General features: G+C 42.5%; 1 long non-coding RNA gene across 1 annotated transcript; it reads right to left on the bottom strand.

Annotated features, from left to right (window-relative positions):
* Positions 1–290: 290 nt before the first annotated feature.
* Positions 291–14950, bottom strand: LOC117754047. The gene is made up of 3 exons (XR_004612350.1): positions 14940–14950; positions 5734–5736; positions 291–391 (listed from the first exon to the last, which is right to left on the bottom strand). It is a non-coding gene; the product is annotated as an uncharacterized LOC117754047 (long non-coding RNA).
* Between the last annotated feature and the right edge of the window lie 635 nt (positions 14951–15585).

Raw genomic sequence — 15585 nt, 5'->3', positions numbered from 1 at the left:
CAGACACATCACAGCGCAGGGAATGCTGGGTTGTTTAGATGGAGAGGAGCATCAAGGCCCCTGCTAAAAACAGACATTGCAACATCACTGGAGAGGCAATGTCCCATTTAAACATCACAGGAAAAGACAGAAATGGAAAACGTGACGGTCTCATTGTGTCCTCAGCTTCATCCCAATACAAAGTCAGATCTAAATATTCACAATTTCAAAACGTTATCTTACTGGTGGAGGATGCCTGGAATAGGGATAGGTATACAGGGAAAAAAAGAATCCCTCTCTCTACAAGAACAGGCTCTCTCCCAACCAGAAGGTCGGCGGTTCAAACCCACTCTTCCCCATCCTGCAGGCCGAAGTGTCCTTGGGCAAGATACTAAACCCCAAATGGTTCCTTCTCATATGAGAAGTGCTGCACATAGATGCACTGTATGAATGTGTGAATGACAAAAATGTTACTGTAACGTGCTTTGAGTGGTCATCAAGACTTTAAAAGAAGTATATAAATACGGCTGAAGAGGGGAAACCTCTAAACTATTAAGCACAAAAAATTACAGATATAACTGTAATAACTAACATACAATAAAGAACAGACAACAAACAAAATTTATTAAAACAAAGATACAACAATAGATGTCTCACACACACACACACACACACACACACACACACACACACACACACACAGGGATTCCACACGGCCAAAGGCCTGCTCTTCCACACACAAATCTTCACATGCAATTCATTTTACTCGTGAAGTTTAAACTGTCTGTCCTCCGATGAGTCACCAGCACTGAAGCGTCACTCCTGTCTTCATCCCTCAATAATTTATCTCATTGGCAGCCACTTGTGCCTGAGCAGCAGCAGTTCCAGTTTAATGTTTGCCTTCAGTAGCGGTGCTGAGAGGCGCGGGAAATGTACTTTTTATTCAACTTTATGAGTCTTCAGGAAAGGACGCACCACACAGTGAGACGCCGGGGGGAGCTTTGTGTAAATTCCCGGACCCCGATTTTGTTACCGCAGACGCCAAACCAAAGTGTAATTGCAAGTTTCTGAGTTCAATTTGGCAGGTTTGGGTGACTCGGCAAAATGAGCCTAAGTGTGTACAGTGTGATACAGAGATTCTGTCCCTCACTGACACACACTCGCTGACTCACACCCACCACACAGACTTATGCACATTAAAAGTCTGGCGTTGTCTGCGTATGGGAGGTGTCAGAGCAGAACAAGATGGTGTCTGCCCCGTCTGTGTTTTCCCTCATTTACTACCAAATTATGTATAATGGTGCCGGGTTTAATTGGAGCAAGTTGTTTTGGGTTTCAGTAAATGCACCATCCATCCATATCCAACAGACAAGAGGAGAAGAGAGCAAAGCAAACAGTCTAACAGTTAACCAGCGACACATAAATGGGTGTAGCTGTTGTAATCATAAAATCTGCTCATGTAAATAAATATTTGATCTCTGTGTGAACTCAGAGGCGGAGGTTGGGCTCGTAGTGGATGTGACTTGTCGGTCTGTGGTGCAGCATGTGCAACACACTGTGGTGTGACATCATATGAAACAGGGTGGGGTCAGCAATCCAGACAGAAGGCATCAAACCTCTTCTCCCTGTTTGGATCCAATGATAAATTGAATTGAATTGAATGTGTCCCTAACATCCGCTTGCCTTTTATTTTGTATTTGTTGTTGTTGCCATGTAGTTTGTGAAACACTTTGTAACCTTGTTTAGATAAGCGCTACACAAACATTCTGTGCATTAAATAAATGTGCCTTTTACAAGATCACATACAGTTATGTTTATTATAGAACTTCAAAAATATTTTAAAACGGGGTTTGAACTTTGACTATGTCATTGTAAGATGTTGGTTAGATGCAGATTTTTGGTGTGTGTCACATGCAGATCTGCAGTAATGCTGCTTTTCAACCCAATAGTTCCAGGACCAGAGGACTCAAAGAACGAGTGGAAAAAGAACCAAACTAGAGGACTAAAGTACACATTCTTATTTATGTTAGGGTTAAAGGCTTTTTGTTAACGGTCTCATGGCTACAAAGGAAACCTGAAAAGGACTGAAAACTGGTTTGATGAGTTTCACAAGTATTTTTTTCTGCTTTAATACACAACCTGTTGAATCGAAGAGAAAAAGGTTGTTGCTCGATGTAGTCGCTATATCTTTATGTAGATCCAGGCACCGGAGATACACAGCAGACACATCGGGTGTAGAAAAAGATCTTCAGAATCAAGATGAGACATTATGTTCTGATTATATCAGGGGCGGATCTAGGATTTTCTTTTTATCAGGGGCCATAAAGAGACTATAACTACACAGAGGGGCTGATTACAAGTCAAACATCTATGAACTATTCCTGAATCAGTAAGCTGCACATGTAAGTCATTCCTTGTTTACTGTTGGCTCTATAGCTTTGAGTAATTTATCAGTATATTAAGCATATTTATTAGTGAGTAATTAGTTTTTTAGTACAGGGGCCAATCAGATTTCACCCAGGGCCTGTGTCCCCCTGGCCCCACCTCTGGTTAACAGGTTTAAATAAACACTATAATGTTATTTGCAATTTTTACATAGGAGGAAACTACAGCTTGGCGATTGTCAGGTCCAGGGGCTTTCACAACTTCCTTATTTAGCTCGGACCTTCAGACTGTTCAGTTTAGTCTCAACCCATGTAACAGGTGTGAAAGGTGCCTTGGACTACGCCCAGACCAAAATTTAGTCCCACCAAAAGAGGTGAAATCAACTGAAATCAAACTGAACCATGGTTTGGATATTTTCTAAACATGTATACGTTTAGACAGCATTAAACAATAGAAGAAGAAATAGAAGCGGATCAGGACTGTTGGTCGTCGTCACCTCCGACCATATAATGTTTGAACAACGAGGATTCATTTTACCAGTAATAATACCATAATGATATGATATTGGCAACAAAATTCATAAAATAAACTGGTTCATTCACTCCATTAAAGCTTAAAGACCATTTATTTTCTTTGCACTTTATTTAAAAAACAGCTAATACAACAGCAAAATTGACAAAACGGCAACGTCAGTCGCACGTTTGTCTACAAGCCAAGTAATGTTAGGTTTAGGTGGACGCAGCCCATGAAGGTGGTGAAAGCAGGAGTTATGTCTGTCATACAAAGTGTTTCGTCAGCTCCCTAAATCAAATTGTGAAACCAAATCTAATCGGATCAAATGTAAACAATGTAACAAAGACATGAACCTTAGTTCGGACCCTGGTTCAGACTTCCAGGTGTGAAAACGTCTTTAGACGGCTCCCTCTGACTGAAACAGGCTGATTTCATTGCAGGATCAGCTACAGAAAGTGCTGCTTGTAGTGATTTAGTGTTTTACCCAAGGACATTTCAGCAGGGTGGATGTTTAAACACTGCTCTCTCTTTCCAAATGTCACACCTCTGACATCATTCTCCGTAAGCTGCTCATTGACGATCCTGGAACTGCAACGTGCTCTGCTACATTATGAGCTCGTAAAAGACTGTATCAAACATGTTTTAAATTCTGACACCTCTGTTTGGACACATTTAGTCTCCCCGGTGTTGTTCTCCGTGTTACGCTGCCGAAGGCTCTTGCTGTCATGATAATGTGTACGTCACCATGGCCTGGGAACGCTTTGCCATGGTAATTAGTGTTTGCGAGCAGCACTGAAGAAAATACGAAGAAGCACCTGGTGACCTGCGGAGCCGACGGAGGCACAGCTGGTTTTCAGTGCGAGCATCACAGTTTGGGCTGTTTCTCGCTCTGGACACACCTTTCCAAACCCGAGTGTTTTTGAACAATGACAGTTGGTTTCTGCCTTAATTTTCTGGGAACAGAAGCTTTCCACCAAACAGTGTAATTCCAGCGGCTCCAGGCCTGTCATTTAGCCCCTGAAACTGGTTTCAACCAGCTCAACGGGACTTTCTGACTGCTCCCAGAGACAACACAGAAACGCTGACTTACAGCAGGAGCTCTGCCTTTGTGGATCTGTCGTGGTTTCGGGTTAAACTGGATTTGCCAACTGGACTGTATTTATCTCAAAAATGCACTTACACTATGAGGAGGGGCGACATCACAGCCTTTAAAGCTAATAATTTTTTTTGTAATTTTCACATTTTTGAAGAGATTAAATGATGTTTTTTCAAGAAGATAAATCTAAGATTTAAAAAAATGCATTTTAAAGAGCAGACTTTGAAAAACTGTATCTGTGTTTACACAACTGAGGATTTGGGAAAGGATGACATCACAGGTTTACTTCACACATGCCCACTGTTGCTTTGTGTAATGAGCGTGAGCCACAAACATCAACAACAATGGCTGCTGTTTACCATTTTCTCTACGTTTGGTTAGCCCTGCTAAGTCTAATTAGTTAGCAACACTGCACCACATTTCCATATATCACAATCCAGCCTCGTCCAATACTACTGAGACCACGGCGTTCTTCTCTGGTATTTGACGAATCGTTGACGTAGACTTTATCGCCACCTACTGGCCCGGCATGCTTGTCTGGATGGAGATGTTTAGTAAAACTGAGGGGATAATATCCGCAGTTGTGTGCAGACAAGGCTTTAGTCTGGATGTTACATTTCATTCATGTTTTTCTAACTCCTGCCGGGTCATTGGCAGATCCCACTCGCTCAGCACTGTGGTCGTCCCACATTATACAACAGAGCTTGTACAGTGTTAGCTGTTTCTTGCACTAGCTGTTGAGTTGTGGTCAGTGCATTGACCAGACTGTCAGTCAAAACCCACAGCAGCAAGAAGTACTGTAACCTCAGCACTCTGCATGTTACTACTCCGTAATAATGCATGGAGATAGAAGGTGATGTATAGAGTGTTAAAATCACAGATGGGAAAAGTAAGCGCCAACAACGCTGACCCTCTGGCTGATGAACTGCCTGGGTGGCTTTAGGAGGTAAAGTTATATTACTATTTTTAGGGCCCACACCTGCAGTAAATATTACGCCTATTAAATGATAGTATCAGCATTGAAACCAAAAATCCATGCCCCCTAGTCATCACTCTGCTCTTGTTTATGTGATTTGCAGCTGGAGTTAGTGATTTTAAGACACGTACTCTGGAGTCTCTTCTACCTAAACTACCGTCCAGTGACATGTATAAATCCTCACACACAAGCTGTGGACAACCACTCATCCTCGGCCACCGCTCGCAGACTGTTTTGAGTGTCTGGGACGTCTTTTGTTGGTCCCCACAGCCTGTCATTTGAGCCCGGAGAAACCTCTCATCTTCCCTCAGTTTCTCCATTCATTTCTTCCTTCGGGCTGTGTTCCAGCGCCAGCTCATAATGGCCACTAAACATAGATCCCTGACGTTTACATAGGCAGAGACAGAGAGGTGAACATTTTTGCATGTGGTGCGGAGTGAGTGATAAAAGGAGAGTAAAGTTTGAGAGTAGCCTGCAGGCTCTTTGTGATACATCAGGGGGGGAAACAAGTCCTGGACCATTTCACTTGTTGAGGCCTTATTTAAGGTTTAAAAAGTGTCATTACTTGACATTATGAATCATTATGGGATTTGGGTCTCCCTGTGGGCCAAGATCCACAGAATAGGCTCTGTTTATCTTATGCTGTAATGCACAGATATAGTTGGCACTGTCCATTGTCTGATGTCTGCAGACTTCAGCTTTTTGCTGTTAGCCAAGCCGCTATCCCAGCTCTGCATGTACTGTGTCATTAGATAATTATATTAATAGCAATTTAGAGAATGACATACTGTACGTGCCAGTTGTTCAGCCCATAGGAAGCGTTGGCATGCAGAGGGCAGTGACTTTGCTCGTAAGCTCACCGTTTCCATTCCAGCAGAGCGGGATGATGTCAAAGCCTGAGGTGCCAAACATGAACATTATAGGGTTTAAATCTATTATACTGAAAGGCAGCTGTTGGCCCAGACACTTAAACATAAAGTCACATTAAAACAAAGTCAACAACATGTCGGCTTATATGGCAGATGTAGTGAGTGATTAAAGGTCAAGTGTAGAAGGAGAATAGTGTCTCTGTGCGACCAGGCACTCGGTGACAAACTGACACACGTTTTTTTCCTATGTGGGGCAGTGGAACCGACTGTAAGCACAACACTGACAGCAAACGCTCGCAGTTTTACATGTCAAGGAGACATAGAGAGACATTAGCATTAACTCGGAGTTATGTTTGTGGCCACTTGATGAATGTAAGTCCGGGATTTCCTTTGTGCTGAATCATGAGGGAAATATCAGCCGCCTGCTGCTACTAGACCCAAAGTTAGAGAGTAAATGTGGCTCAGAAAACCAAAGATGAGCTGAAAGATAATAAAACGCTCATAAAAGTACGTTATACCTCTTTTACACCAAAATTAGCAGGTGTTTGCGGTTTTAAAAAAGAATTAAGGTTAACCAGCTAAAAAGCCGATTGAGCCCTTTGCCACTGCCAGTAGAGGAGATTCACTTTCAGTTTTGTTCTGATGTTTAATGTCCCGAATGCACTTGAAACCTCGCTGTCTTGCCAGTGTTGCATCTTACGCAATGCATTGTTCCTAAGATGTAAAAAGCTATTAATACTATTTTAGCGTCATAAGTTAACAAGGGAAAAATCAGCAAACAAAAACAAAAGAACATCCAGTTATTTCACTGTAATAATGCCTGTAAAGATCAAACTGAGTATGTAGTATGTCTGGTAGCTTTAATTTAATGAATTAAACCCCAATAACATATATTAAAGTCAATATTTTTTTCTGTAAAATATAATTCTGCAATCTTAAAATAAATGTAATGTAGTAGAATTTTTCATTAAAATAAAATAAAATAAACAAGTGAAGACTTTTATAATGGTTTTCATGTTAAGTACCTAGTTACTGTCCATCACTGCAAACCAATGCCTTGAGTGAAACTACCAGACAACAGTAGAAGGATCACTTACATGTTGAAAAAAACTTAAAAGACCAAAGTAGCAGAAAATAAATCAGTGTCTTCATGAAGTAAATACGTGTAAATGTGCATTTTAGTGCAGCTGCTGCATTCCCAATGATCTGTGTGTGTGTGTGTGTGTGTGTGTGTGTGTGTGTGTGTGTGTGTGTGTGTGTGTGTGTGTGTGTGTGTGTGTGTGTGTGTGTGTGTGTGTGTGTGTGTGTGTGTGTGTGTGTGTGTGTGTGTGGGTGCGTGTGGGTGCGTGCCTGCGATGCGCGACATGTGTTTAAGCTTAACAAGCAGCTCTTTGAATGTTTACCCTCAGCGTTTTGTTTGTCCTGCCGACTCCTTGCTTTCATTCTGTGTTTGCAGACGAGAAGGGACGGAAAAGAAAAAGGAGAAGTCGGGGATGATGGGATTCCTCTGCTCGTGTCAGCAGAGGAGTACAGAGACAGATAGAGGGCAAATATTTACCGTGCTGTCTGTGGACTTCCCAGCAGTTCTGTGTAATGAAAGACGAGGGGTGTTTAGAGGAGGGCGCGGCGGTTCAATTAGCTGCTCCCACCAGCAGACAGTAGCTTGTGTACAAATGCTGCTACTGTGGTGCAGGAGGAAAGGGAGGCCCGCTTGGTTTTTTGTGTGTGCTGAAGATGTGAGTGTGTGTTTGTGCGTTAATTAAAGCCCATTCCTACACTTTGACTCTGAGTGGTGTTTTCAGGGTGGGCCTGTGGTCGTGGATATGTAGGCACTGCTGGGTCTGGGGTGGGATGTGGTGAAGTGGGTGCGTGGGGTGCGTGCGTGCGTATGTGCGTGTGTGTCCACTATGTAAACAGTGTTCATGTTGTTCACTGACAGCCCCCAGTGGGATGTTTAAACTGTCTTCATCAACTAATGTGAAACCCATTAGCACCCCACACACACACACACTGAGCAAACTCACTTTCATTCTTTCTTCCCAGGAGTTTTGTTTTTGGACGGAGTAGCAGGAAGATAAAGGAAGGAGCCACACTCACTTGCCTCTCATATTTGCACACGTGTGTTTGTGTGCTGCAAGGAGGAAGGGAGGTGTGAAAGCTTTACCTCACACTTCTGAGAAACAACTTCAAAAATGCCCATAAGGCCTTGAGGTTTCCACCCCCCCCCCCCCCCCCCCCCCACCCCCCCCTGCCTGTACTGTATCCAGCTCTCATTGTCCTAATTTGAATGAAAATCTGTACTCGCTGTACAACGATCCACAAATAGGCATCACAACTCCTGGAAACCAACAGAACATATAGCATGTATGACCTCTGTAATCAAATGAAGGCTGCTGGTGCACACGCGGCCAGCGTTTGAGAAAACAGGGCCTCAGGGCGCACTCAAGACATGAGAGGACAGTTGTTTCCTCGTTCCCGTTTGTTGTGTGACTGTTACATATTTAGTTGTGGCTGCCCCTGTCACACGCAGAGCGGTCACAGCAAGCGACACTGAGCAGGAGAGGCTTCAACCGGTGTTAGTGGAAGGAGAGAGAAAAGACTTTAAACTGGATATCTTTATTGTCCGGCAAGAAAGAAAATGAAACCATAAAACAATTGGAGACATAAACATGTTTGTCTGACCTGCAGGGAAGTTGTCCTCACCAGAGAAAGGTTCGGATGGTTTTTGTTTTCTATATGTGATCTGACAATTAAAATATTTGACAAGGAAGGCAACAGGAAAACAATTATGTCAGTCAAGGCCAAGGCCCAACAGCTCCCTCATGAAACCCCATTTAAATTCACTAGATCTGGATTTTTATTTGCACCAAATCGCACATACACATAAATATGAATCTCCTAAGACTGCCTTCTTTTTTCATCACGATCCATTAGTTTCCTATCAGAAATCAACGAAAATGTCAAAATAATATCTACCTTGCAATGTTGAAGATTCCTCCATTCCACTTCCTTCCATCAAGTTTTGTAGTAATCCATCCTAGTAGTAATTGTGTAATCCTGCTAACTAATAGACAGATGGGGAGACAAAACAAAAATCGAACCTCTTTGGCGGAGGTAATAGTAAAATTGGTGATCATAATTCAAAGAATAACTATATAAAAAGATATTTAAATCAATAATTTAATGTCACTCAACTCATATTGTCACTTTAGCTTCTTCCAGCTCCTTGTTTTGATTTGACAGCCTGAAACTCATATGTTTTGATTCACTCTCACTGCTTTCATCAGTTTATTGTTTTCAGCAACAGCAACTTCAGAGCCAAATATCTTTAGCAGGAGATGGTGGAGACCAAAACAGGAGAGAGTTTTGGTGGTGTGCTAGTCTAAATGTGTGTTAGATTTGTTACATATCTACTGAATGTGTATATAAGCAGCTGCTTCATAAGGTTGGAATTTGTCCATGTTCAGTAAATTGAAGCTTTAAAAATCTGGCATGTTTTATTGTATTTATGGTCGTTTACAGCATCAACACTTACTGTTTCTTTTCTTCTCTTTTCTTTTGCTGCTTATTTTCACAGCTTATTTGCATTCCCTTCCCCAGTCCTCGCTCCGCTTTCTATCAAACATTTTCTGACCTTGTTTACTGTAAACTGTGTTGATCCCTCAGCAGGAAATGAAAAGAAACTACTTTTGAGTGTGTGGTTTCTGTAAAGTTGGAGAGGAAACTGATTAGAACCAGTTGGGTCTTTCTAAAAAAATATCCAGATGTTTCAGTGAAAACTGATAAATAGCGAAAAGAGTACGAGCCTTGAAAATATCTTGGGTTCAAATCGAATTTCCACCTTTGGGGAACCTCATGCTGAGAGTTTGATGAGGCCACTCATCTGTCTGTAGCTTCTTACAGACAGATATGAGAGGGGTATCAATCAAACTCATGAAAGCCAATATGTTTATGTAATATAACGAGAAAATGCCCGTAGGAGGATAGAAATCTTGCAGACTGTATGTGGTTTATCAGCCAGTAAATCCTACTTGGCAAAGCCTTAAACGCCATAGTTTGTGTTTTTGCTTGTATACACGTGGACATATGGGTTCCTCATATACGATAATATTTCCACGATTGTCTTTTAAATTAATTTGGCCTCAACCACGTTGCCATGTTCATCCACATCCTAAACACAAGCTTGAGTCGTCAGTGGTATGAACAGGTTTTGCTGATGCGTGGGCCTGGATGTTTCAGAAGTGGCGGCGGGGGTTTACGCGTCGTGCCTCCGATGACGCATCACCCCCCACAGCTTTTATTTACATGTACTGAAGTTGTGCACAGTCCTGTCTGACTCACACGCCGCACCTGCGAAAGAAAATCAAACTTGATGTTACTGGAGCGAAACGCGTTTGAGGAGACGAGCGGTGATTTGAGGAAAGCTGTTTATTGACTCGTCTCATCCTCCCATTGTGGTTCCTTGGATTCTGCAAAGACTTATTTTTGAGTCCGTGTCACCGGCTCACCCTGGGAGCCTTTATCTCCGTCTTATCAGGAACTCTTCCTCTTTCCTTCCTCTAGTGCACCACTTGACACAGGATGCCCACCGCACTATGTTTAGAAAGGGGGTCTTAGAAGTGAGGCGAGCGACTCATCAGACCGCAGACTGACTCACTCGCACGACATACACAGACATACAATGTCCGAGTGTGCGATCTACGAGCCTGAGGTACTCTAAACATACACACACACACACACACACACATGCCATGTTGCGTGCTCTCCCTGTGTTTAGTCTTTAAAAAGTCCAGGAAACGCCCCCCCTTTGAAGCTCCTAAGAAGTCGGAGCATGCCTTCCAGCATCTCCCCCTGCTCTGCGTTTAGAGTTGCTGCAGCCTGTATGGATCCAGTTAGAGCCTCACTATAGGAGCGTTCATATTTTGCCTTTATGGGCATGTAAAACATTCTGTTTATATTATAATGCACCAAAGAATGGTCTATTAGCTGTAATAGGCTCCTTGGCAAACCTCCAGATAATGAATAAAATAAACAATGTGTGTATTCATCCCTGTCATAAAAAAAACGGAGAAACCCTGAGACACGGGCGATAAAAGCAGTTTTAGAGTAATCCGATGTCTTGGATTGAATTAGCCGTGTAGCCCCGAGCAGCGCAGAGAGAACACATAAAACATGAGATTTGGCAAATTTGCTGCTGGGACCGCTTGGGTTCCTTCAGCCACGACTCCCTGGGATTTTGGGGGGAATACAAAAGAGCATTCTCTTTTTAACAAGACTTTGTGTTACGGTACTTATTGTTGCTGTTTCAGTTTTGTCAGAGGAAGGGGGAGTCCCTCTGCTTTGATAAGTACAAGATTGCTCCTTTGTTGGCTCTTAAATATCCCAGACGTCAGAGGGAAACAGATACACATGTGTACTGGTCAATTAAAATAACTAAATAAACATTTAAGTAAATAGAGTTTGGCTTCTGGCAAGAGACGTTTCTTTTCTATGATGTTGAGCTCATGTTGATTTTTGCTGGTTTTAACATTCAGAATATTTATCCATAGTTTCTAATCGTGATAAATGATGGAAAATCACAAATTCAGTGGATACCGAAGTCCTCATGTGATAATATGGCGACAGATGGCAAATATGGGAAGAGAAATATGGCTTTGACATGCAGCACAGGTCTGCAGCTTATGTTTGTGGCTGGTGCCATCCCATAACCATTAGGCCACAAGGGCGGACTTCAATTTAGCTTAACTAATTTTTTGACAGGGGGAAAGCGGGAATTGCATGAATTGCATTCCTGTATAATCTGTAGTTTAACTACATAGGTATGGCCTGCTGTACCATCACAACGTGAGCACACACCGGTTGCTTCAATACCTGCTAGTCGCAGAAATAACTAACCATAAAAACACTCAGCAGGACACAGCCGCTTTCACACCTAATGAGTATGGTTCGGTTTAAATGGACGCAGATGGTTTCAGATTTGGTTCAGTTTGCCCAGTCTGGTGTGAAAGTTGTCAGTCGAACGCTAATTGTTCTCTGATAGTTCTCTAACAACATTTGTTTTTCTTGGAGGAAAGTCTAAAGACAATAAATGGAGTGATGCTTGCCAGCTAGTTCAGGCAGCCAACTCGAGCTGCACTGCTCCCATCTATCCTCTCCAGTACACACCCTCCCAATTTGAAGGTCTATCCTCGGATTGCCCGCCGCTGCTGCAGCTGCGTCAGTATTGTTGCTTCAGCCCCTCCACCCCCCCAGCTTCCGCCTGTAGGCTCCGACAGGTGGGGTTTTAAATACAGTATTTGTTCATCACTCCCATTATGTCTATGTAACAATAAATAGGGGAGTGATGAAGTCAGAGCCAAGACGCCAAACAATAACATTGTTCTGCTGCTGCAATAAACCTTCAAACGTGAGTTGTCTGACTGAAATGGGAAATTTAAAATATCCCAGTTTTACCCCGGGACCATCCATCCACTGAAGTTTGAAGATTCTTTGAAAACCAGGGCTTCGATGGATGGCTGTTGGCTGATGCGACCAACAAGAACCCGACCAACAAGCGACTGGGACCAGCTCCATGCAGCTAACTGATTATTCAGGGACACTGCATTACCAGAACGTGGACTTGAACATGTTTTGTGAAGGGTGATTACTTCTACATGTCACCCAGCTGCTCCATTCTCAAAAGAGACTCGCACACAGGCAAACGTTACACACTATTATCCCATAATTAGAGCCGGGATAAAGAGCGGCCACACCCATCGATTCAGTGTTTTCACCACACCCATCAAACGTTCAGGTGTGTTGTGCTGGGTCTTTATTACGGACCGTATAATTAAGTCTGTGTCTCGATGTGTGGCTGCTCCTCTGAAACAGACAAAACATGCAGAAGCCCTCTCTGAGAGCACAACTCTCCTCTTCCCCGACGGCATGAAGGCAAACAATGAGATCCTCAGTAGTATGTGATTTTATGCAACCCATCACCGACCATGAAAGGGCTGAGGGCGCACAGAGCCACCAGTGTTACCTCTGTGATGGCAGATAAGGTTTTCTGCGACGAGACAGACGGAGCCATGAGAAGGGGACAAACCCTCGAGGAACGGTCATGAACCAGAGGTGTAAAAACTTTAAAGAAAAAAATCCCCATGTTGCTCCCTCTTAAACGAATGAGGATGCACGTGAATGTACTTGTGTGTTCAATCACGTGAGAGCACACACAAGCTCGATACCAGTGCTGGTAAGTCAGTGTGTACGAAGATTAGGAGTAGTTGAGGATCGTCCCTGGGGGAGACGATCATACCTCCAGCCTGTCTGGAGATAAGACCTGGTGCACTCCTCCAGCAAATCCCCCATTTCTCCTCCCCTACATTCATCTAACCCTATCTTACACTCTGCCCTTTCTCTCTTCCGCTCTCCCTTGTTGTCACCGAGAAATTACAACTTAATCGCAGAGAAAAAATCTAAAACCGAGGAGTCACAGTCCCATCACTCCAGTTGAGCATCAAAATGGCAAGAAAGATGCCACAATGAGATCACATACAAAGTCAGTGCAAAGATTTGAATAGACACAAATTTCACTCGCGCCAGGGAACATGAATTACGCAAATGGCACAATGCGATGGATGCAAAATTCGTGTCATCCGCTTCACTTGCTCACGTATATCGACAAATTCACGTGGAATGGTGCCTCCTGATGGTCTTGTGGACCAACACACGACAGCACTGGCTTCTTTAGCCGTTCCACAATGAGCGCAATGCAACAACTATAGCCTCTCTTCTCTTCCGGAGAACGGGCAAATATTAGCGGGTTTTGTTTACTGACGTTGCTTATAGGCGAGTAGCGTGAGTAAACACAAATTATCCTGCGTCCAAACTTGCGCGAGTACAGTGACGTGAAATTTCGCATCGTGTTTGGTGTGAATGCAGCAAAAAGCTTCACTCAGGATTGTTGATGGTCAAAACAGACAATCAAAAATTCAATAATCTTAAAATCCTTCAAAGTCAAATCATCAACTGTAAAGTTTAATCAAGTTCTCACTGGGATCTTCCAACAGGATAATAAAGCGTTTGGATTTCCTCACCTGACCTCAGCCATGATGAAATTGTGGCCTGCGCTGAATGAGCCTGCACAAGAAATTCAATCAACAAATTTGAGTTCAATTGATTCTACCAAGAAGCGACCGGAGCTCTGCCAGAAGCTCTTTGGTGGCTCAAACGTAGCTAACTGAATGAAATGGATTATGGGAAATACAACTAAATAACTGTTCTGTATATATATTTTAACTTATTCGATTTTGGTTATATATTCATAACATTCACCATAAGCCTTTTGAGTTTAAAAAAGGGATTTGACTATATGCAATCATTTAAATCCCAATACTGCCACAATATACATGTCTCTTATTGTAGTATGTAAACTTTTGACCAGGTCTGTTTATCTTTGGTTGCATTGCAGAGTTTACATTTTTTAACTCAGTGTAAAGTTACATAAAGAACAGACTGCAAATAAAAACACAAGAGAAAAAGCTCATTGTGAAGAATATAACATCCACATGTTTGTTTAACTTATAGGAAAAGATCATTTCCTCTCTCTTCAGTATGAAGTGTTCCACTTTGACAGTGTGACCGTAGTGGCATAACAAATTCCTCTATGTTTTGTCAGTTAGTGTGGGGCCTTCAGAACGATGACCCCAGACTCACCTCTGTGCACGACGCTGGGGCCAGGGAGCCCACTCGGCCCCAATAATGAGATCATTACCAACAGTTAATTAAAAGCGATGCGTCTTCTAAAGCTTTGCCCCATATCGCATTGTGTCCAAACAATTACGTCCCTTGTGGATGTCCAAGGATAAAAGGGTGAGCCAAATGGAGGAGAACGCCCATTGTCCCTCTCCTGAGAAACTGTCTTCCCTCGCTTTTTACTTTTCAATGAATTCTTTGTATGTGCGCTGGGGTCCGGGGCCGTCCTCTTGGGTTCAGAGGGACAGAGCCGAGCCGAGCTGTACCGGGCCCCAGTGTAAGTGAGCTGGATTCTAGAGACAGAGACCTGGTGAGGGAGAGGGGCTGCCCCAAACTCCTAGACAGCAAATGATTTATCCAGTGCAGAGGATTTCCTGGAGAGACACACAATGTTTAGTGGTTAATTAGAGGTCTATGTAACCTTCATTTGCACTATGACACACAGTAGATTTGACTGTTACTTTGCCTTTTTTAAAAGAGATGAGATGTTTATACAAGAAATGTATCTTTAACACAAAAGAAAACCTTAAAAATAGCTCTGACATATAACGAAACTGACAAAATGACAAAAAGTCTGAACTAATGAAATGCTTCGAGCAGCTATTCACTGTAGTGATCTAGAAAAGTAGTGAATACTGTGTTTTAAGTTTTAATTTAAGAATTGATTCATTATAACTTAAATATAAATTTCAAGAAATTAATAACGGATAAATAAGGATAAATCTCTGTAGTTAACCTTTTTGTAATATAGCTATGACATACAGTTTTTTTTATACATTTTTTTTCCCACCCTATCCCTCATTAATGCAGCATTTTCCCAGATTACTTGCTGCAACACATTTTATTTTTAGACCACACTCATTTCCGTCTAGTGTTGTGACATTTGCAAACGATCCGATTCTTTTCAACGGCTCTTTGATATGAATAAGAATGAGTCATACTTGTCTGATCGATCTGAATGTAACCAGTGGCCATATTCTTATACGCTGTGCAGGTGTGACCTTATTGACACGTATTGACATCATTCTTGAACA

Source organism: Hippoglossus hippoglossus, chromosome 20 (genome assembly GCF_009819705.1).
Source record: "Hippoglossus hippoglossus isolate fHipHip1 chromosome 20, fHipHip1.pri, whole genome shotgun sequence".
Lineage (NCBI taxonomy): Eukaryota > Metazoa > Chordata > Actinopteri > Pleuronectiformes > Pleuronectidae > Hippoglossus > Hippoglossus hippoglossus.
Note: the sequence above shows the minus strand (reverse complement) of the source record. Positions and strands in the feature narration are given on the sequence as shown.